This window comes from Dromiciops gliroides, chromosome 3, assembly GCF_019393635.1.
Source record: "Dromiciops gliroides isolate mDroGli1 chromosome 3, mDroGli1.pri, whole genome shotgun sequence".
Classification (NCBI taxonomy): domain Eukaryota; kingdom Metazoa; phylum Chordata; class Mammalia; order Microbiotheria; family Microbiotheriidae; genus Dromiciops; species Dromiciops gliroides.
In genome coordinates this window covers 655540263-655565330 of record NC_057863.1, presented here as the reverse complement: position 1 = coordinate 655565330, position 25068 = coordinate 655540263, and the positions used below count along the sequence as shown (strand labels likewise).

At 43.0% G+C, this 25068-nt stretch overlaps 1 pseudogene; it reads right to left on the bottom strand.

The window, feature by feature from the left end:
- Window positions 1-3367: 3367 nt before the first annotated feature.
- Window positions 3368-22996, bottom strand: LOC122750933 (annotated as a pseudogene).
- Between the last annotated feature and the right edge of the window lie 2072 nt (window positions 22997-25068).

Genomic DNA, 25068 nt, shown 5'->3' with positions numbered 1-25068 from the left:
CAGCCCTGGATTCAGGAGGACCTGAATTCAAATCCGGCCTCAAGACACTTGACACTTACTAGCTGTGTTGTGACCCTGGGCAAGTCACTTAACCCCCATTGCCCCACAAAACCAAAACAAAACAAAACAAAAAATCAATGTTACAACTTGTTTTTACATGTAAAGTGGGGAAAATTCTAAATAAAACAAATTTTTTTTAAAAAAAAGAAGAAAGGAGCAAAGAAGAGGAAGTTCTTGATGAATGACCACAATTTTTTTTTTTTTTTTACCAAACTGAGACAAAATTCTCAGCTGAGCAGGCAGGAGGAAGGGGACATGAGGAAGATTTAAGTATTCTGAAGCACTGGCCAGTTCTGAGATCATGAAACACCTGGTTCTTCTAGCCTATAAACCAATTCTCTAAATTCAAAGGATACCCACTCCAACCCTGGTGTCTTCCCTTCCCTGCACTCACTTTTGCTTGCTGAACTACTGTGGTGAGAAAGTGATAAATCAGGGTAGCTAGGTGACACAGTGGATAAAGCATTGACCCTGGATTCAGGAGGACCTGAGTTCAAATTTGACCTCAGGCACTTAACTCTTACTAGTAGTGTGACCTTGGGCAAGTCGCTTAACCCTCATTGCCCTACCCCCACTCCCAAAAAAGTGCTAAATCAACCCATTTCTACTCCCATTTATTATGCCATTCCATAGTGGTATCTGTGGCTCTTTCCCAGTCTTCCTCCTTCATGATGCATTCATATTCAGTTCCAAAAATTACCAATGAGAACCATAATATAGCCAAATTTAGTTGGGTGGCTGGTGGCTGGGGTGTTCTGTATGAAGATATGGTCTGAAATCTACCAAGTTGGATGGCTTTATTTAATCTTGATCCAACTTAGGACCTATTGTCCAAGGTAAGACAATGAGGTAGTGGAATATGCAGTTTAAAAATACATTTTCTAGTAGCAAGAGGCTGCAACAGTTATAAGACCAAATCAATCAGTATTTAGGGTTTATGAAGCAAAGGAAACCACAGAGAAGAGAAAGCTCAATTTACTTGAAAAAATATGAAGCAAATCTGTTGAGTAAGTGGGGAGGATTGGAGAGGAGATAACAGATTTGGAGTTTGTGCTGTGAGGAGTGCTATAGGATGGCTGTGCCACAGCAATGGGCCGGTTAAGAAGATAACATAAGGGGGGCAGCTAGGTAGAGCAGTGGATAAAGCACTGGCCCTGGATTCAGGAGGACCTGAGTTCAGATCCGGCCTCAGACACTTGACACTTACTAGCTGTGTGACCCTGGGCAAGTCACTTATCCCTCATTGCCTCGTAAAAAAAAGAAAAAGAATCTCTTGATCTAGGGAATCAAAGGCCTGCTGCTTGGCCCTAAGGACACTCTAAAGTTAAATCTATATTTATTATTAATCATGCTAGTAGATGTTAGTAGCATTTATATAATGGCTTACGGTTTACAAAGCACTTTCCATGTTATTATTATTATTTTTTGCGGGGCAATGGGGGTTAAGTGACTTGCCCAGGGTCACACAGCTAGTGTCAAGTGTCTGAGGCTGGATCTGAACTCAGGTCCTCCTGAATCCAGGGCCAGTGCTTTATCCACTGTGCCACCTAGCTGGCCCTCATGTTTATGTGTCCAGCATGCTGCTAAGCATTCAGCAGCATATAATAAAATAAGCATATAATAAAAGGTCTTGGCTCTCAAGACATTTATAATCAATCTACAGTATTGTAGTTCATAAAATGGAGAGATTGGTGCAGTCCAGAGTAATAATAAAGGCTTCATAAAGGAAGTAGCTTTGAGGAATGGTTAAGCAGAGGAAAAGCTGAGTAGAGAGGAAGGGGGACCTACATTACAAGGGAGCTGAAAAAAGATGAGTAGAAACTTGGAAGGGAATTAATTAGTCATTAATTAGTGTCTATATTTTTCTGGGCTATTTCAGTAGCTTCTTCTTCTTGTTTTTTTTTTTTTAGTGAGGCAATTGGGGTTAAGTGACTTGCCCAGGGTCACACAGCCAGTAAGTGTCAAGTGTCTGAGGCCAGATTTTAACTCAGGTACTCCTGACTCCAGGGCCGGTGCTTTATCCACTGCTCTACCTAGCTGCCCCTCAATAGCTTCCCCCAGCAATAGCCTTTTCCACTCCCCAAACCATCCTTCAAACTGCCAAATGGACCTTCTTAAAGCACAGGTCTGTCTGTCACTAGCATGCTTAAGAAGCTCCAGTGGTTTCCTCGTGCCACTAGGATACAATAAAAATTCCTGTGCTTGGCTTCTAAAGCCTTTGACAAACACCTCGGCCCATCTTTTCAGGCATACTGCATGTTATTCTTCACATCCTGCCGTACAACCCATCAGGCCTGCTCACTGTGCCCTATTCTATTCTAGCTCCTGTTAACCAGTCTATATACCCATCAAGCTGTGGTCTATGCCTGGCATGTGTTCCTGCCCCCAAGTTCCTTCAGGAAGCCTATCTAATGCCTCCCAATTGCTAGTCTCCTTCCCTGGAAATTAGATATTATGAATATAAATATTTCATATTCACTTATCTGCATTCGCATCACCTCCTGCCCTACATGTTAAGGGCAAGGGTTATTGTTTTTTATTTTATATTCATAGTGCCTAGCACAATAATTATCATTTGCTGAATAAACCTGGGTACTCCGCATCGCGGCCCCTCTTTTTTTATTTTATTACTTTTTTTTGCAGGGCGATTGGGGTTAAGTGACTTGCCCAGGGTCACACAGCTAGTTAAAGTGTTAAGTGTCTGAGGCTGGATTTGAACTCAGGTACTCCTGACTCCAGGGCCAGTGCTCTATCCACTGTGCCACCTAGCTGCCCCTTGAGGCCCCTCTTTACAGAGGAATTGAGAAGGGCATTGGTGACCAAAATCACACATCTATTGAGGTGTGTGAAACTGGGAAATAAAGGCAGTATATCACAGAAGAAACAGGAAAAAGAAGTTTATCCGTGCATACTTCCTTCAAAACTAAGCTGGAACAAACACAATTTACCAATCGTCTTTTTATTTTTGTTACGTATTGCCCTCATACACGGGTCTACAACCTCCAGAATTAGCCTTTCCATAGATTTTGTTTTTACCAACTTGCTGAATCTATCTTGACTGCAGTTTAGGGAATTTTACATTATACATTTATATACTGGGAGTAAGCTTAATGGTGACAACTTAATGGCAGAAGGGTATAAATGTGGAGTATTTATATATCAGTTTTGTTTTGGAGGGGATCTGTAATTGTAGTGCTGGTGCATATATGGGGTGCTAAACAAAGGTAGGGAAGTTAGAGGGCAGTTGGTGGATAGAATGCCAGGCCTGCAGTCAGGAAGACCCGAGTTCAAATCTGGCCTCACTTACTAGCTGTATGACCCTGGGCACGTTACTTAACCCTGTTTGCCTCAGTTTCCTCATGCTATAAAATGAACTAGAGAAGGAAATGGCAAACCACTCCAGTATCTTTGCCAAGAAAACCCCAACAAGAAGAGGGGAAGTTAGAACAAAAACTTATTTGGGGAGCTGAGATACTTTTAAATAAGGAAAGCCCTTATGGTTTGGCAGAGGAAGGACTTTTGAAAAGCATGTGAGTTTAATGCAAGTAGGAGTGGAAGGTGGGAGATTGAGGAGAAAGGGATGAGTGCTAATATTCTAAAACTTTATTTCAGTGGAACAAATTTGTTTTCTGTGCATTTGCAAATACAGAGATGCTCATGTCACTGGGATTAACATGTGGGCAAAAACACATCTTCAAGTCCACCAAATTTGTTCCACCATAGTGTCAAGACCACTTCCAGCCATTCTGGGGGTTGCAGTAAAATGGCTCCCTACAACTCTACCTTATATTCTCCCAAAGAAGCCACTCCCAAGTCTCTTAGACTTTTTTTACTTCTCAGAATGGGTCATCCTAAATTTCTGGTCTTTCCCTTATAAGAAACAGAATCCCCAAATACCATCCTTGTTGTTCCCTCACCCCCAACCCCAAGATTCTTTAGTCACATAGAGGAGGGGGACAATGTGATCTTTGAGGTACCTTTTCAATTCTAACACTATCAACCAGGACAGGACAATAGTTATGATGGAACCCATTTAATAATAGAAAGTAGTGCAAGTACAATTACTTGGGCTCTTGAGAGGTAAGTTTAGGGTTACATACATACTAAGTTATAGCCCAGGGATTCCAACCCAGGTCTCCTGATTCCAAATAGAGTACACTTCCCACTACATCATGCTGCCCATGTCAAGCTTAGAGATGGGCCCAATTTATTTTTTAAAATGACAAAACAATATCAGACATTAACACCACCAATTCAACTTGCTTTGCAACTATTTACATTTAAATAAATGAATTTCAATGCAAATAATGTCCTAACTTTTCAGTCATTCTCTAAGTCTCCCTCAGGACCCTCACTGCCCATCCTTTTTACACAGTCAAGTGTACTCCATTCTGGTTCTGCTTTTTCCAGTTTCAATTACTTCATAAAGGTCTTTTCAGACTTCTATTTTGCTCATACTTGTCCGGCTTAATAACATCATAATATTTCATTACATTAACATTAATGTAATCGAATATATTCAACCATTTTCCCTATTGTTGAACTTTAGGTTGCTTCCATTTTTTTAAACAATTTAAAATAATCCTGCTATGAAAATCTTTGACAATTTTAGATAACATTTTTAGGGTATATTCCCAACCACAGAATTATGAGTCAAAGGTATGATTACTTTTATAACTTTTCATGTGAACTGCCAGACTGCTTTCCCCCAAAAAAGATTCTACTAGGTGAATAATCTGAATCCAGATAGGCAGTCTCCATTTTAAGTAATTACCCAACTTAAGAAAGTCACCTTAGGTCATTCCTCTATAACCCTTTGTTTGCAATAGGAAGTTTCTGAGGCTTATTTCATTAAATAACATTTTGAGTGGGTTTACTAGAGAGGCAGCGAATAATAGTGGAAAATGTTAAACCTGGAGTGAGGAAGACCTGGATTCAGATTCTGCCCCCCCCTTTATTGCTTTGTAATGATGGAAAAGTTGGTTATTTAATCTCTATGTCTCAGCTTCCTTATCTGTAACATAAGAATATCTGTAGTAGCTGCCTCCCAGGTTTGTTTTGAAGCTCAAATGAAATCATATATTTAAAGTGCATTAAAAGCTTTAAAACCCTGTAAGTCAGCTATTAAACAGATTTTATTAAAAATCTCAAAGGTCTGACAAAGAATGGCTGACATGGCAAAAAACTTCCCTTTGTCATTGCACTGACAGGGCTTATCTGTAATATAATTTATCTAAAGGTTAAACTTATGCTGTAAATCTTTCCTAAATTCACTGCATTCATGGGATTTCTTTTTCCTTTCCCAGAGAGCTTTTTTCATAGCTAAATATCTGGAATGAATCTCAGTGGTTATCTCTATACCTCTTGTAGGGGTTGTAAAAAACAAAACAAAACAGAACAAAACAGACTCAACCAACCCTTTTTTTTACGGATGAAAGAAGTAAAGCCTAGAGTGGCTGATATTTGCCCAAGTCTCATAGACAGCAAGCAGCAAAGCCAGAATGTGAACCCACATCTTCTGACTCCAAATTCAGCCATCTTTCTACTACATTCTACATTCATTTCTTTTGTGTAGTTTCTCTCCATTATGCAGTCTCTGATGATGAATGAAAGATGACCCATGAGTGAAGGCTTTCCCACATTCACTACACTCAAAGCACTTCTCTCCAGTGTGAATCCTCTTATGTTCGGTAAGGTTTCCCCTCTGGCTGAATGCCTTCCCACATTCGTTACATTCATAGGGTTTCTCTCCAGTATGAATTCTCTGATGATTAATAAAGGTGGTTTTGTGGCTAAAGGCTCTCCCACATTCATTACACTTGTAGGGTTTTTCTCCAGCATGAATTCTCTGATGTTCAGTAAGGTGACCCTTCTTGCTAAAGGCTTTCCCACACTCACTACACTCATAGGGTTTTTCTCCAGTGTGAATTCTCTGATGCAGAGATAAGGTTGGAATTTTTGCTAAAGGCCTTACCACACTGACTACATTTATAGGGTTTCTTTCCAGCATGAATCCTCTGATGTTCGTTAAAATGCCCTCTCTGGCTGAAGGCTTTTCCACATTCATTACATTTATAAGGTTTCTCTCCAGTATGAATTCTCTGATGGAGAGTAAGATTTGAGTTCTTGCTAAAGGTTTTTCCACATTCATTACACTCATAGGGCTTTTCTCCTGTATGAATTCTCTGATGATAAATAAAGGATGTCCTATGGCTAAACTCTTTCCCACATTCAATACATTTATAGGGTTTATCACCATCATGCATTATCTGATGTTCAGTAAGGTGTCCCCTCTGGCTGAAAGCTTTCCCACATTCGTTACATTCAAAGGGCTTTTCTCCAGTATGAATTCTTTTATGTTCATTAAGGTTTCCCCTCTGGCTGAAGGTTTTCCCACAGTCATTACATTTATAAGGTTTTTCTCCAGCATGAATCCTCTGATGTTCGATAAGGTGTCCTTTCTGGCTAAAAGTTTTCCCACATTCATTACACTCAAAGGGTTTCTCTCCAGTATGAATTCTCTTATGTAGAGTAAGGTTTGATTTCTGGCTAAATGCTTTTCCACATTCATTACATTCAAAGGGTTTTTCTCCAGTATGAATTCTCTGATGAAGAGTAAGGCATGAATTGTTGCTGAAGGTTTTCCCACATTCGTTACATTCAAAGCGTTTCTCTCCAGCATGAACTGTTTTATTAAGGTTTACATTCTGGTTGAAAGCTTTCCCATATTCACTATAAACAAAAGGTTTCTCTTTAGTATTTATCAACTGATATTGAATAAGACCTGAGTGGTAACCAAGAGGCTTAGAAAGATTCTTCCCTAAGATAGTTTTGTTACATTTAATTAGATCTGAAAATTCTTTAATGCTCTTTCCAAGGATATCATAATTGTGAAAACTTCTTCCTATATGAACTCTCTGTTGTGGAACAAGGATTGGCCCAAGTTGAAAGCTTCTCCCAAATGTATTATATTCAAGGACACTTGCCTCATTAAGGGTTTTTTTGACAGCCATCGTTACTTGTTTGGATTGTCTCTCCTGGTTGTCTTTCTGATTCTTTAACATTACATCATGTTCCCAAACTCTTCCCATATCAGAATTCCAGCTACCCCCAGCCTTTGCCATCCTTTGTTTAGATGACATTCCCATGAAAATGCCTCTCTTTGGAGCTGGGTTCCTGGTTTTACATATGATGGAATCTGAAAAACAAAAAGACAGCGCCAATAGCAACTGTTACCTTAGCTAGGAGAAAGGTATTTTGTTGTTGAGTTTTAGACTATTTCTCCATCAAGGAGAAAGATGACCAATCTGAAAGGGCAAAGCACTGGGGCTTTTTGGATTTTAAAATTCAGTTTATTTTGTGTTTCGGTCTCCATCCTCCTACTCTCTCCTCCACAGGCTGGGTGATACAGTATCTGTGTGGATTTGTAGTAAGTTGCACAGCCTTACTTGAAAAGTCTTAGTTAATGGATTAAAGTCAACTTGGAGGCTGGTCTTTAGTGTTGTGCTTCACACACTCTGGCCCTGTCCTATTCAAAACTGCCATCCACACCTCATAAAAACATGAGATGTAGCCACCCTTGTCCATTTCCTGCTGAAGTGTATGTGTGAGAGACAGCCAGCACTGGGTGATTTAAAACTACTCAAGTGGGGGCAGCTAGATGGTGCAGTGGATAGAGGTGAAATTTAATAAGGATAAAATGTCAAATTCTGTGGTCATGTTCAAAATATCAATTATAATCTCTAATGATTAGAGAGATGCAAATTAAAACAACTCTGAGGTACCACCTGACACCTATCAGATTGGCTAAAATGACAAAAAAGGAAGATAATAAATGTTGGAGAGGCTGTGGGAAAATTGGAACACTAATGCATTGTTGGTGGAGCTGTGAGCTGATCCAACCATTCTGGAGAGCAATTTGGAATTATGCCCAAAGGGCGATAAAGCTGTGCATACCCTTTGACCCAGCAATCCCACTTTTAGGTCTTTTGCCCAAAGAAATCATGGAAGCGGGAAAGGGACCCACATGTACAAAAATATTTATAGCTGCTCTTTACGTGGTAGCAAGGAATTGGAAGTTGAGGGGGTGCCCATCAATGGGGAATGGCTGGACAAGTTGTGGTATATGAATACAATGGAATACTATTGTGCTGTAAGAAATGATGAGCAGGAAGAGTTCAGAGAAACCTGGAGGGTCTTACGTGAGCTGATGATGAGTGAGATGAGCAGAACCAGAAGAACATTGTACACAGTATCATGAACATTGAGTGTTGACCTACTGTGATGGACTATATTCTTCTCACCAATGCAATGGTACAGAAGAGTTCCAGGGAACTCGTGATAGAAGAGGATCTCCAAATCCAAGGAAAAAAAAGAAAGAAAGAACTGTGGAGTATAGATGCTGATTGAACAATATTATTTCTTTTGTTTTGGGTGCTGTTGTTTTTTTTTTTTCTATTTTGAGGTTTTGCATCACTGCTCTGATTCTTTCTCTTGTAACAGGATTAATGCAGAAATAGGATTAATGTTATTATGTGTATATATATGTGTGTGTGTGTGTGTGTATATATATATATGTATATGCATAGAGATATATAGATATAACCTATATCAGATTACCTGCTGTCTAGGGGAGGGGGGAGGGAGGGGAGGGAGGGAGAAAAATCTGAAATGGTAAAGCTTGTATAAACAAAAGTTGAGAACTATCTTTACATGTAACGGAAAAATAAAATACCTTATACATAAAAAAAAAATATCAATTATATAAGTACATGCCTGGGGATATCTATTTTAATCTTCAAAAGACATGGGGTTTTACTTTAACACAGATGAATGTCATCAAAAAAATGCTGTGGAATAGGGCAGCTAGGTGGTGCAGTGGATACAGCACCAGCCCTGGAGTCAGGAGGACCTGAGTTCAAATCCGGCCTCAGACACTTAACACTTACTAGCTGTGTGACCCTGGGAAAGTCACTTAACCCCAATTGCCTCACTAAAAAAAAAAAATGGTGTGGGGCTCTCCCAAAATGAACAAAATTCTTCGTCTGCATTAATAGATGTGTAGTGTCCAGAGCATAAAGTACTAGCCTCACTGTATTCTGCTGATATATTCTACAATGGGCCACATTGAGAGACCTGTATCAGATACTCGTAAAACAATTTTAGAGGGACATTAATAAGCTGTAGTATTTCCAAAGAGATTCTATCAAAATGGTGAATGATGTGGAAACAACATATTCGATATTATAAAGAACGGTCAAAAGGATTGGAGTGGACTTGGAGAACAAAAGATTTGAGGGGCTGGTCAAAATGATGAAAGGCTAGGAAAAGTTGAAGGAAATTAAGATTTGAAGGAAAAAAAAACCTGGATCTGAATTGAGGGAAGGGAGGCAGCATGCTCCCCCCCCCCCCCCCGCAAAAAAGATTTTAAAAAATAAAGGTGCAGGTCATAAAAGCGCAGACTTAAGAGGCAGAAAACCACAGTCTGAAACCCAGTTAACACTATGACGCAACTCTAAGATCCAGGTCTTTTTGAGTCTCGAGTTCCTTATGCATAAAAGTGATAAGAATGGTTATACTCTTTCACAGAGAAGAACATGCTTTGTAAATTTTAAGTGCCTTGCTGTTCCTAACGTATTATTGATGTTTGCTTAAGAAAAATCACTTTGGCAGCTCTGGGGAGGAAGAATTGGGATGGGGGTGTCAAGGCAGAGAGATCAATTAGGAGGTCACTGTGCTAATAGAGGCAAGAAGTAATTAGGACCTGAACTACAGCGATGGTTCTATGAGCAGAATGAAGGAGTTAGACGGGATCCAGCTTAGAGAAGGGGCTAGAGGGAGAGGGAGAAGCACATCTTTCTCTAAGACTGGAAGAAATACGAGGGAGAGCTCCTAGGAAAGCTCTTTGTTGAAGTGAAAAATGAGAACTCATGCTAGACAGCATCAGGCCTTCCCAACAAGCCTGGACGCTTCAGAGGCCAGCTGACCGTCCACTCCGAAAGGCACCACCTCCTAACCAAACAACAACGTTGCAGCTTGCAATGGCTGCGGTCTCTCTGGCTTTAGTCACTCACCTGAAAGCATGCCTCTGGGCACTTCTTCCTCTGACATCCGTGGCACCTCTCCACGTTCCAACAGTAAGATCACTGCTGGCATGGAAACTGGAAGCCCTGCTCAAAGGGAAATAAAGAACAGAGGGATGAGGGCAAACAACCATCTAAGAATCCAATTCCTACCTCACTTTCTCTTCTGGGAAAAGAGGGCGGGCTAGGAAGGCCCTGCCAGGGGCACAATGGACTCATAAAGAATGTTCTGCCCTGCATTCCCAGCAAGTTTGGCAGGGATTCACAGACCTGCCTTGAAACCAGAAAGAAAATGAGTTTGTTTGACTCCGTCTCTGCTAGGAGAGTTTTTCACGGATTTACCTAAGACTTCAGAGGAAAATCTTTGACCTGTGGGAACACAGAGTGGGCAAGATATAATCTCAGGGTCAGGACAACGAAGCTGCTGATTTATAGCTGTACAAAACAAAGACCTTTCTCCTTCACACAGAAACACACTATCTCTCGGACCTTACATTTAGGAAGCTTTTCCCATTATGTCTTCTACATACCAAGCCAAAATGTTGGTTAAGCTCTTCAGACTTTATCAAATGAAGATGCAAAGATGCTCCAATGAATAAGTGCTGAGGCCTGGGGGAAGCTGTCCGTCCTTACCAAGGTAGACAAAGTTCTTGTAGTTCTCCAGCATCACATCCCTGAAGAGGTTCTTCTGAGAAGAGCTCAGTCGGCCCCATTCTTCCTGGGTGAATTCTACAGCCACATCCTTGAATGTCAACGGCTCCTGAAATAAACACTTCTGTTCAGCCAGGGACCATCTCTCCCATGGACAATGAGTGGGGCATGGAGTTGACAGGATAGAGAGAGAATAGTGGTCATTTCACTGAGTTTTGAGTATCTTGTGTCAAGTATTAGAACTAGAATACTAAGTGCTTCCCTTTGAACTAAACTCTGTGAATACTTGACTTTAATTCACTTTCAGCCTCACAGCTTATCTCCCCAAGGCAGGCCCAAGACATACTTTACTGCTAAACTACACAACAATTTAGTCAATAAATAATACATACTTAAATGTCAAATACTTGTCTCTAGCCAACACATCTTGTTGATAAAATTTGGGACAGAATGCAGGGTGCAAACACTATTCCAAGGTGCCTGATGTTCCCACCTCCAGCTACAGATGTGACCTTGTTCCGTCTTCCAAAACCGAGAGGGCAAAATTCCCCAGTCCTTGCTCTAATTACTTTCGTAAAAATGTTTACCAATACGCCTTTCCTGTTTGAAAAGCACTGCTAGGTCCTAAAAATGATGAAGTACAAGCACGGTTTCTGTTCTCAGGTAGCTGATAATGAAGGAGGGAACGGCCTATTCAGAAATAACGACGTATAAAATAACTACAATATCAAATGAGACAAACGGACAAGAAATGTACAAGATGAGCGCTTTGGAAGTGGGGAAGAGGGAATGAAGGAAGGTTTCGTGGAAGAGATGACATCTGTGCTTTAAAAGACAGCCACAATTATAAAGGTAGAAGGGAAAGTGGCAAGAGCAGGAGAGGGATAGGGAGGCACGAGCACACATCACAGACAGAACCGCGTGGCCTGGTGCAGTAGTCTAGGCATGAGGTGTTGAGGGCCTGCTCTACAGCAGTAGCAGTTAGAGGATAAAGGGGGGGATACAGGAGAGATTTGTCAAGGGAGAATTGGCAGGACATGACAAGAGATTAGAGCTGAAGGAGGTTGAAAGTGAGGAGTCAGGGATGACACCTTGGTTGGAAGCTTCCGTGACTGGGATGATAGTGGTGCCCTCAACAATAATAGGAAAGATAGGAAGAGGGGAGGACTTGGAGGTAAGATAATGAGTTGAGTTGTGGACATATTGAGTTTAAGATGCCTAAAAGACACCCACCTGGAGATGTCTAATAGGGAGTTGTAGATGCAAGACTGAGGGTCAGGAGAGAGGTCAGGGTTGGACAAATAGATCTTTGCACAGATACAACAATTCCACAAAGCAATTTGGAACTATATGGTAAGTTACTAATACTTACTTCCCTAATTTCCTTTCTACATCCTTCCTTCCCAATAGTCTTATGGACTTTGAGCCTTTTGAGGGCAATATCATTTGTATTATAAGGACACAACCCAACCACGAGCAATTAATACCTTTTCAGTTATGAAAGTCTTTCTTCTATTTCTGTAAAGAAGATTTTGTAGTTGTATAATTCCATAAAATATAACATACAAGTAGCTGAACTAAATATTTTATTCATTCAATCATTTTTTAATTATTTTTTTTTCAATGCACAAGATGTCCCTCCTCCCCCAAAAGGTCTGGAACTCTTGGTGGGAGGAGGGTATTTACAAGGTAAAAGAGAATATGGAAATCTAGATAAAAATGTACCCATGATATTAGGTAATTAGAAGTACTATAAAGAAAACTGCTTAGGGTTGAACCATACTGTTTCTACTTTTGGACTGTTTTTTTTTTCCTTCTTTTTTGAGGTTTTTCCCTTGTGCTCTGATTCTTCTTTCACAAAATGACTAATGTAGAAATATGTTTAATGTGATTGTACATCTACAACCTACATCAGACTGCTTTCCATCTTGGGGAGGAGGGAGGGAAAGGAGGGTGGGAGAAAAATCCTGTGAAAACAAATGTTGAAAACTATCCTTATATGTAACTGGAAAATAATAAAATACTTAAAAAAAAAAGAAAAAGAAAAAAAAACTGCTTAGTTCTCACCTCCTTGGCTTAGGCACAATCATGAAGAATGAAGCTAGGTCTAGGGAACTGTAATCAGAGGGCTCAGTTTAGGAGTAAGAGGGACAATGTTGGTAAAGCCAATAATAATGATGGCATTATTATTATTATTATTATTAAAAAAATTTTCTGGGGAAATTGGGGTTAAGTGACTTGCCCAGGGTCACACAGCTGAGGCCGGATTTGAACTCAGGTACTCCTGAATCCAGGGCTGGTGCTCTATCCACTGCACCACCTAGCTGCCCGTTGGCATTATTATTATTAACAACTATGATTTGTATTGGGCTTTAAGGTTTACAGTCAATGAACCAGAAAGCATCTATTCAGGACTTACTATGTGCTGGACATTGTACTGAACATTAAAGATACAAATAAAAAGCAGAGATGGTCTCTTTCTCACATTCTAATGGGGGAGAGAACATGTCAATAACTAGGTACAGTGAAGATACAGAAAGAGGAGATGAAAAGTCACTTCAGAGGGAAAGGCAGCTGGGGGGACCCACGAAAGGAGGGATTTCTAGTAAATCTAGAAGGAAGCCAGGAAGACTAACAGGCAACAACTAGAACAAAGGCATGAAAACAGGAGATGAGGCGTCGTGTCTGAGGAACTCTACGCAGGGCAGTGTAGACAGACTGTGGGATGTGTGGAGGGGGGCAAAGTGCATGATTTAAAAGGGAGGAAGGGCCAGGCTATTAAGAACTTTAAATGTTTACAAACAGTATCTCAATTTTAAGGAAGGTTCTAGGAGTATCACCACCATTTTATATGATAAAACTGGGGAAGGGTGAAGTGACTTGCCCACTGTCCCACAGCTGGGAACTATGGGAGTTGTGCTCCTGCCCACCTGGCCTAGCAAGCTACACACCAGACCTGAGATTGGCGCCTCTATGATTGGTGAGACTGTCCTGGGAAGTTAATCACTCATCTCTGCAGCTCCTCCCATAGGGCACAACCCAGATGATTGGTAAATGAGTACATGCAAACCAGCCTAATCTATCTAAGGGTTGACTCCAGCCCCCAGGCCAGGCTTCAGCTCACATTCCACCCATCCATCCATCCAAATCCTAATCATCCTTCAAAGCCAAATGAAGAAACTGAGGCAAACAGGGCTAAGTGACTTGCCCAGGGTCACACAGCTAGGAAGAGTCTGAGGCAGAATTTGAACTCAGATCTTCCTGCCTCCTAGTTTAGCACTCTATCCCCTATGCCAGAGGTTTCAAACACCCTCACCCCTGGACCCTCAGTATAACCTGAACCAGATTAAAATGTAATCAGAAAATATTTGACAAAATAAATAAAAATACAATAGAACATGGATAACACTAGTACATGGTTTTCTAGTACATTTCTGAGTTTGCCACCCTTGCCTAGGTAAATGATGGGCTGGGAAGGAAGGGAGGGAGGGATTCTAAAGGAGGAAACCTCTTGAAATGTACACAAAGCCTCGTCCAAAAAATACAAGTAACTTGGGCATGAGACCCTTTCTGCCGCCCCTGGGTCTGGCCTCACACTTCATTCTCAGGGAATCAGTTTCCTTTGGGGCCAAATGAGGGAGTTGGAAGAGATGATTTCTAAGGCCCTATAAACTTACATTATCTGTCAGAGTAGGTCAGGGCTTCAGAAAGAAAACAACACTGTGGGCATGGGCCCAGAAGAAAACTTGGTCAGGCAGAAAGGAGAGTCAAGGGAAAGATGTGCCCACACACTCTAGGAGGGAGCTGACAAACAACTTACCTGGAAGCTGGCCAGCTGACCTTCCTCTTCCTCCTCCTTTGCACTTTTTCGGGGAAAGCTGGAGTCTTGAAAAGACAAGGCTGCAGGAGAAAAAGGAGCCATGAGGGATACACCATAGAGTGGAAATCCCTAGAAAACAGCCCATGGCTGACCACGTGTGAGAATGCCAGGAGAGACCAGGTGCATCCTGGGAATCAGGGAGACGCACCAGAGCAGGAGCAGGCTCTAAGTGACTAATCAGGATACACCAGGGGCATTCACAGCTCTATGTCCATATTCCTGGAACACAGCAGGCCCACCGTTATCAGCTTTACTGGACAGGCAGTGTAGTGTGGTGGCAAGGGCGCAGAACCAGGACTCAGCAGATCTGGATTCTAACCCGACTCTGCTAGTGACCAGAAGACCATCAGCAAGACACCTGTCATCTGAGCCTCAATGACCACAACTGTAAAAAACAGAACGACAAAGGCTGACTGACCTGCTCCAGGGAGTTTTCTGAGGCCCAAATGAGAGAATACAAATGGAAGCATTCTGACCAGTGAAAACCCCATCACGGGGATAGCTAGGTGGCGCAGTGGATAAAACACCGGCCCTGGATTCAGGAGGACCTGAGTTCAAATCTAGCCTCAGCTGTGTGACCCTGGGCAAGTCACTTAACCCTCATTGCCCTGCCCCACCCCACCCCACCCCAAAAAGAATGATGAGAACAATTTTTACATGTAATTGGGGGGGAAATACAGTTAAATGGAAAAAAAAAAAGCTGAAGGGCACTGCTAATAACACGGAAGAACCAGAATTCCCAAAGACCTGCGCAGACCAGAACAAATGCTCAAATCCAATGAGGATATAAATATAATATATTGTATAATATATAAAATATAATATAATATATAATAAATATATTTATTTATAAGTGGGGATAAAAGTCCCATCTGGGTTCAAACAATCATCCTCAAAATTAGTCTCGAGGAGATGTCGCTAGAGAACAGAGTGGAATGAAAGAGATGGGTTCTGAGTAGACGGCAAGCACAGCGGGAGAAGTCCTCCTTCCTGGCTGCTGGCACGAGAGCCAAGTCATTTTATTTCCTTTTACTCTCTCGATTCTTTAAAAAATGTCAATCTTGGGGAGGCTAGGTGGTGAAGTGGATAAAGCACTGGCCCTGGATTCAGGAGGACCTGAGTTCAAATCCGGCCTCAGACACTTGACACTTACTAGCTGTGTGACCCTGGGCAAGTCACTTAACCCCCATTGCCCCGCAAAAAAAAAAAATGTCAATCTTGAGCAACCAAACTAAGAGACAGAAGGAAGTAGGCCGGGATAAACACAAATCCTCGGGCAGGCCAGGGATGGGGGAATGCAGCCCAGAAGGTGCTAGTGGAAGTGACCTGAGATGTATGTATGTTGGGGTCAGGTGGGAAGAGAAACAGTCGAGGGCATCCTGGATGCCGATGCGTTCCTGCTGCTTCCCTCTCTCTCCCCATGGGCAGGCTTTCCTTTTTCCCACACAGTCGGATTCCCCCACCCTCACACGTGTGCAATTCTCACCTCTCTTCTCACTCATGCGCGTCAGACCCTCCATAGTCACCCCTTTCTTGATGATCCGATGTTACCCAAGTCCTGTATCCCCAGGTGGCAGGGCCAGAAACCGCAAGAGAACCAGCTGTTCCAGGACTTGCTCATTCACACTGGTGTCGGTCAAATGTCCTGATGAAAAGTCTCGGAGAAGATCCAGCCTTCTCCTACAGCAGGATCTTGTTCCCCAGAGGTGGCTTCCCCACTTTCAGGTGCCGTGAGAGCATCAGAAGTAAGGCCACTTTAGATAGGAGCTTCCCCCGATCTTCTATCTTCCTGGCCTTGAGTTCCAGCAGACTCTACCCAAGGGCTGCCGGGGCCAGAGACGGGCTGGAGTGAGCAGGAAGGATCCGGGGCCTCAGTCACACACTCCAATCCAAGGCACTGCGGATGTGGCCAAAGACCCTGAAAATATAAATGGGCGTAGGCTGAGTTTCATTCATTCAACAACCCTTCCACAAAGACTTAAAGCAAACTTACTATGTGCCAGACCCAACATCAGTGCTTAAAATCTAGTGCAGGGATCAGCAAAGCTCACTCTGAGAGTCAGAAACAGTTCTTTAAATACATTTATTTGACTCTGGGTCAAAGGAACACCTGCACAATTGTTTATGGGTGCATTTCTCTAGATACACACATATTTCCATGACACATCATTTCATCATTGTGGGTCCTCCCCTATCAATACAACCTTCTTGCTTTAGAAAAATCTCTATCAGCTCCCATTAGTTTAATGATCATCTCTATGCAGAGTGACACTAACAGCTATTTATCCAGTCCCAGGCTCCCTCCTGATCCATCACAAACATTGCAAACCATCTGCTGGAATTTTCACTGAATGTCCCAAACAAATCTCCAACTTAGAATATCCAAAACACAAGTTTCCTTTTCTCCCCAAACCAACTCTGCTCCCCACCTTCCTGAGCTTTATGGAAGCCACCCTCCACCGTCTTTCATCTTTCGAGCCAACCAAGTTCGCAACACTGAGACATTTAATCGACTGCGAAATCCTGTTGTTTCTACTTCCACATCTTTTGTGGATTTTCCTCTCCCAACTCAAACAGTTATCCTCTCAGGGTTTCCTGTGGAATCTTCCTCCCTTTCCCACCTATTTACACTTGTCTCCTCACCACAAATTCTTCAATCCAGGGAGGAAGACCTTTGCTCTTCCGCCTCTCCACTGGCCTTCTTCCTTGTCTGAATGTTCTTCCTCCCCATCTTCATTTTCTGGCTTCCTTCAAATCCCAACTAAAATCCCACTTTCAACAAGAAGCCTTTCCCGGGGCTCCCCTAATACAGGGCCTTTTTTTGTCCTCCCATTTGACTGTAAGCTCCTTGACAGCAGGGGCTGTTCTTCTGCTTTTGTCTCCACGGTGATCGGCACACAGTAGGCGCTGAATAAATGCTTGATGACTGACTAGCTTAGACTCTCACCGCCCATACTCTGATCATGCCAACACCCCCAAGTGCTTGTCTGGCACGTCCATGAGCTCCAAATCAGCTTGATCTCCTTGTAGCCTTCTACCATTCCACCTTTCCCTCTGACTTACAACCTCTAGCCCTTTTCTGTGTCCTCACTGTGACCTCTAATCCCTAACTCTCTGTTCTTTCCCAGCCCCTCACACCTGCACTGGCTACACTCTCTTGCCTTCCCTGTTACCTCATGGTGAATCGTTCAACTCTACACTGTCCTCTGTGCTCCGATATCCTGCCCCCTTGACCTTCTGGTGCTCATGGCTTGCCAAACCTCATCGTTGACCTGAAGAAAGTCACAAAGCGATGCCAACTGGGGCTGCTACAAATTTTATTATGTAATCTTACCTGGGCCAACCTTCCTAATGTCCCTCTCTTCACGGGGGCCAATCCAAACTTGGACCACCTCAAGCTCCCTGTGGCACTCCTACCTTCTCAGCTAAGGACCCTGCCACAAACCTCGCTGAAAAAATCAAGGCCTTTAAACTAGGGCTTCCTCTTCTTCCCTCCTCATGTCATGCCCCTCAAATATCTTCTTCCACCGTTTCCCCATTATCCTTAGTCCTTATCACTGCCAAGGCAGGCCTCTCTACATGAAGCTTGGTGCCACCCTATCCTATCTGCTCCAGCAGAGATCCTGCTAGATCATCTCATTCTCTTACCTTCACCTTCTCCTATCTACTTGTTCATTCCCTGACACAAACACACCCATGTCTCCCTGACCCTAAAAAATTTCTTCCCTGATCTTACCGTCAAGGCTAGCTATCATCCTTTATCTCCCCTTCTCAGTAAGGTGATAAACACTTTTAAGCACCTTCTATATGCCAAGCACTGTATTCAGTCCTGGGGATAGAAAGGGAAAAGACAGTCCCTGCTCCCAGTCTAAAGGGGTAGACAGCATGTGAAACAACTATGTACAAACAACTAATATACACGATACATCAGAGATGTTCAACAGAGGGAAGGCACTAGGATTAAGGCGGATAGGAACGCTTCCTGCAGAAGGTAGAATTTTAGCTGGCACTTGAAGGAGGCTGGGGGGGCCAGGAGGTGGAGATGTGGAGGGAGAGAATTCCAGGCATGGGTGGGGGACAGCCAGTGGAAATACCCCGAGTCAGGAAATTTTCAAGGACCAGTAAGAAGGTCCAATTATTACCAATGATCTTTTTTTTTTTTTTTGCAGGGCAGTTAGGGTTAAGTGACTTGCCCAGGGTCACACAGCTGTCTGAGGCCGGATTTGAACCCAGGTCCTCCTGAATCCAGGGCTGGTGCTTTATCCACTGTGCCACCTAGCTGCCCTATTACCAATGATCATAATGGCCAGATCTAATGGTCCTTCTCAGTCCTCACCTTTCCGGACCTATTTCCTGCTCTCCTGTTTTGTGACCCGGCTCTCGCCGGCTCACTCAGTCGGTTTTGCTGACTCTTCACCCTGGGGATGATACTCTGGGGGCCTGTCAAGACTCTGTGTGGGCCCTTTCCTCTCTCTATGTTCTCTCCCTTGCTGATTTCCTCAGTCCCCAAGGATTCAGTGATCATCCCCACACAGATGGGCCCATATCTATATATTCAGTCCCTGAGCTCCATCTCCTACCCCCTACTGGCCATTACGTAACTTAAGCTGGACATCCCTTCAGCATTGCAAACTTAACAATTCATCTCCTCCTCTGGCCCCATCCCCCAATCTTTTTTCTTCCCATTTTCCTATTTACTGTCGAGGGCATCCTGCCAGGAACACAGGTTCACGACCCGGTAGCAACTTTGATTCTCTTCTCACATTTACTGCACAAACCCAGTCTGTCGCCCAAGTTGTTCCAATAACTCCTATAGGCCTCCTCTCTATTCATAGTTGCCACCCCAGTGACGGTTCTTATGACTTCTAGACTACTGCAATAGCCTTCTGGTTGAACTCCCTTCCTTGTCTCTCTCCTCTCCAAGCCATCCTCCATTCTGTTGGCAGAGTGTTTGTTCTTGCAGGGCAATGAAGGTTAAGTGACTTGCCCAAGGTCACACAGCGAGTAACTGTCAAGTGTCTGAGGCCAGATTTTCTGTGCAAGGTAATTTGGGAATACATTCAACTGAATTAAGGTCACCTGATTGGCAATTAATGGGTTTTATTTCAAGTTTTACATATATCGTTTAGGGGAGTATTATAATTCTAATTTTCTTACTTGAGGGGCAGCTAGGTGGCGCAACGGATAGAGCACCGGCCCTGGAATCAGGAGGACCTGAGTTCAAATCCGGCCTCAGACACTTGACACTTACTAGCTGTGTAACCCTGGGCAAGTCACTTAACCCCAATTGCCTCACCAAAAAAAAAAAAAAAGACTAAATTTTCTTACTTGGTAAAAAATAATTGTTAGAAAAGCAATTTCTTTTGTAATCTAGATGTTAGATTAAGATTTATACTGTTAAAAAGAGAAGAGAGGGGGGCAGCTAGCTAGGTGACGCAGTGGATAAAGCACTGGCCCTGGATTCAGGAGGACCTGAGTTCAAACCCAGACTCAGACACTTGACACTTATTAGTTGTATGACCTTGGGCAAGTCACTTAACCCTCATTGTCCCACAAAAAAAAATTTTTTTTTAAGTGAGAAGAGAAAGAAAGGGAAATGCTTTTAGGAAGAAAAGTAAAAGATATTTTGTGTGATGTTCAAAGGTCTGCTGTCTTATTTGTGAGCTTATCTGTTGCAATGACAATTTGATATTGATAACAGTTATGTCCAAATCTACTGTGATTTATTGAGGGGCAAGCCTTTTCTGGGACCCTGAATATTTTCTTTTTTGTGGGGCAATGAGGGTTAAGTGACTTGCCCAAAGTCACACAGCTAGTTACTGTCAAGTGTCTGAGGTCAGATTTGAACTCAGGTCCTCCTGAATCAAGGGCTGGTGCTTTATCCGCTGTGCCACCTAGCGGCTCTCTCCAAAGTGTTTTTTCTAAAACGTATGACCCTGTCACCTTCTTACTAAAAATCTCCACTGACTCCCTATTAAACTCCAGAATCCAATCTAAAATCCCTATCAGCATTTAAAGCCCTCTTCTCTTTTTATACTAACTCATTTGGTGATTTCATCAGCTCCCATAGATTTTATTTATTAAAAATTAAATAGAAATAGAAATTAAATTATAATTTTAAATTTCAATTATAAACCAAAACATTATGTTCTATAATGTTAATTATGTATATACTTACATGTATATCAGGAAAGGTTATATGTGATACATACATATATAATCAAATGCATTACATATTATATAAGTATACTTATATATATTGTGTGTATACATGTGTTTGTTTATATTATATATAATGCCCTCCCCACACAGCCCCCCTTTCCTGAGCTCCCTGGCTGCTAGTCCCTTCTTAAAACTACCTTACATCTAGGTGTATGCTGTTTCCCTTACTAGACTGCACATTCCTCAGGCAGGGTCTGTCTCACTTCTGTCCTTAGATCTTATCACAATGCCTAAGTAGAGGAGGAACTTAATAAATAAGCGGGGAGCCAGTGACATGCCAGGTCATTAAGTCTCTCTGCATTTGGCTATACTTCTCCTTGGATAACTGACAAAGGGCATTGCCAAGTCTGCCAAAGTTCCAAGGGTGTGATCTTTGAGAAGCTTGAGTCATACCAGAATGAGACACCAAAGCAGGAATTTAATTATAAACTGAAAAATTAGCTTTCTTACAGTTAAATGTATGTATATATACAAACATATATATCGAAATGCAAAATGTGTATTTTTAATTTAAATTAAATTTAAATTCTTTTGGTAGTTTAGAACAATGCTTTTATTACAGTGGTGAAAGTCTGGTGTGGACACTCCCACCATTGAAGCAGGAAGCTGACCTGTGAGCCAATACGTACCAGAGGCAGTCTCTGAACCCAAGTCTTAGACAACAAAGCCAGCCCTGCCCTCTATTGATTACTCTACAATGTGGGCAGTCTTATCAATTTGCATCCTCTAAGAAAGACCTACTTGGAGGCCTGCAGGCTGCACAGTCTGACAAAGAAGCCCTATCCAAAGGAGAAGCTTCCTATCTGGACATCTGAAGCCCATTATAGAGAAATACAGAGATGTTTGTCTCCAGATTATTGTTGGGATGGGGCAGTGGTTCTCACCAAAACCTCTTTGAAAGCACAAGGTGTTTGCAATGGGTACTGGTAGCAAGGCTAGACACAGGAATAAAATCACAACTCTAGGCATCAGAGATTGTATCTAGGGATGGCGCATAAACACCTGTGCATAATACATAGGATCAATTTAGCATCAAGGAAGAGAAGGAATAAATTTGGGGGCAGCTGGACAGAGGAAGAGACCAAACAGGATGTTGAGAAAGAAGAGGAGGAGAAAAGGGGAAAGCAGTGAGCCCAAGTAAAAACAAAAGAGAGAAATGCTTATGAAAAAGGCTCCCGTGGGACCAGAAGGACAGCTCTCTTTCAAGTGGCCAAGAGAGACCCTTTCTGCCCAACTCATCTCTGGGAGTGCTAATGGTCTCTGCTTGACAGACCCCCTCCCTCTGTCTTACCCAGATGTGGCCCCCACCCCAAATTCCCCAGCATTTTCCCTGATAACTCTTCCCCCCAAATTCCCTAACAGATATCTGGCCAGAATGGGGAGCCCCATCACCAAGATCATCCCTCTCTCTCTCACACCTGTGCCCCTTCCCCAAACACAGTGCCTTGTCCCTTGACTTCTTCCCCACAATACCTGGCTGTGTCCCCAAGCCTCCCCCTGCCACACACGTAGAAATACTACAGTTCTACAAGTACCCCTAACTCGCCCCCCCATCACCCCACCTCTAGCACTACACTGCCAAGTACTTTCCCCTCCCTATACAGTGCCAGCCTCAAGAGCTCCTCCTCTCACCCAGATACGTTCTTCGCACCCCCAGAACCCCCCCCATATACACTGTCCCCCTCGGTCCTGCAAAGCCCCCTCCCCTATAGGAACATCCTACTCCCTCCTCCTATAGACGCACTCTGCCCCCCAAGCCCCTTCCTCTATAGATACACTCTGCCCCACCCCCACCCCCCTCTCTATAGACACACTACCTACAACTCCCCGGGAAGCCCCCACCCCCCCGCGCAGGCGCACACGGCGCTGCCAGGACCCCCATCGGGCCGAGGACAAAGCACCGGCGGAGCCGCCCAAGAAAAGCCAGGGACGGCACCGGGGGAGGGCGCCGGCGGCGGCGAGCCGGCTGCCCAGCCGGCCTCCTATCCCCACTCACCGGCCCCGGCTGCCTCCGCCGCGCCTAAGAAACACTCGCCGGGGCGGCCACAATGAGCCTCTGGAGCCGGCCCGGCCACCAATGGCGGAACGCCGGCCCCCGGGCCACTGCGCCTGCGCACACGGAGCCTCGTTCCCGGACTACAGTTCCCGGTGTGCCTCGGGCCGGGAGCAGGATGGGGGGGGGGAAACTGAGGTGAGGCGTGACGCGCTACTTTGGGTCCTGAGCCCACAGAGCACTTCCCCGCTCTCCCCCAGCGAGTCTGCGCTCAGTTTCGGTGCAAATCTTTTTCTGTACTTGTAAACCCTAAGACGTTTCTCATTATTAGGGCAGTTGGATGGGGCACATATTGACGGAGGGCACAGGAGTGGGTTGAATAGGAAGGGCTGATATCTGAAAACAGTAGAATTAAGGGGTGAGAGAGGAATGCCCTGGGAGAAGGGGAAAGGGAGAGGTGGGTTGGGGTAAAGTATCTCACATAAAAAGAAAGAAAAAGCTCATACTGTGGAGGGGAAGATGGGGGAGGTGAGCTCAAAGAGGGAATAACATACACACTCATCTGGGTAGAGTAATCTAGCTAACCCTGCAGGAAAGAAGGGGATACAGGGCAGGGAGGGCAGAATTGGGGAGGGGGCAGTCAGAAGCAAAACACTTGAGAAGGGACAGAGTGAAAGGAGATAGAGAATAGAGTAAAAGGCATGGGGAGGGAATAGGATGGAGAGAAATACAGCAATAGTAATTGTTTTTTTTTTTTTTTAGTGAGGCAATTGGGATTAAGTGACTTGCCCAGGGTTACACAGCCAGTAAGTGTTAAGTGTCTGAGGTCGGATTTGAACTCAGGTACTCCTGACTCCAGGGCCGGTGCTCTATCCACTGTGGCATCTAGCTGCCCCTAGCAATAGTAATTGTGAAAAAAAACACCTCTGAAGCGAATTTGTCTGATAAAGGCCTCATTTCTCAAACATATAGAGAACTGAGTCAAATTTATTAAAATAAGAGCCATTCTCCAAATGATAAATGATCAAAAGATATGAACGCTTTTCAGATGAAATACTCAAAGCTATCTATAGCCATAAGAAAAAAAAAATGCTCTGACTCAATATTGATTGGAAAGTTATAAGTCAAAACAATTCTGGAGTACTATCTCATATCTATTGGATTGGATAATAGGACAGCAAAGGAAAATGACAAATAATGTAGGGATATGGGGAAAACAAGACATTAATGCACTGTTTGTGGAGTTATAAACTGATGTTCTGTAGAGCAATTTGGAACTATGGCCAAAGGGCTCTAAAACTATGCATACTCTTTGACCACTACTAGGTATGTATCCAAAAAGAGATCAACTAAAAGGGAAAGGACCTATATATAAAAAAAATATGTAATAGCAGCTCTTTTCTGGTGGCAAAGAATTTGAAATTAAGGGATGTTCATCAATGGGGGAATGACTACAAATTGTGGCATGTGGATTACCAGGGAATAATATTATACTATAAGAAATTGATGGGGCAGGATATTCTCAGAAAAACCTGGAAAGACTTACATGAGCTGATACAAAGTGAAATGTACTGTGTACAAAATACAGCAGTATTATAAGATGATCACTGTGAATAATTTTGGCTATTCTCAGCAATACAATTATCCAAGACAACTCTGAAGGACTTTTGATGAAAATGCTATCCATCCCCAGAAAAGAACTGATGGTGTCTAAATACAAAATGAAGCATATATATATATATATATATATATATTTTTTTTACTTTATTTTCTTGAGTTATTTTGTCTGGGAGCAGCTTGGTGCGCAGTGAATAGAGCACCGGCCCTGGAGTCAGGAGGACCTGAGTTCAAATCCACCTCAGACACTTGACAACTTACTAGCTGTGAAAAATCACTTAACCCCAATTGCCTCACCAAAAAAAAAAAAGAAAGAAAGAAAAAGTTATTTGTTTGTTTTCTTTCACAAAATGACTAATATGGGAATGTTTTTGCAAGACTACACGGTATAACTTATATTGAATTGTTTGCCTTCTCAAAGTTGGGGGTGGTGGGAAGGGAGGAAGGGAGAGAATTTAGAACACAAAGTTTTAAAAATGGATGTTATACATATTCAAGCAAAGTGAGAAGGAAGGGGATAAGGGGGGAGGGGTGAAGGAAGGGAGGGCAGACTGGGGAGGGGC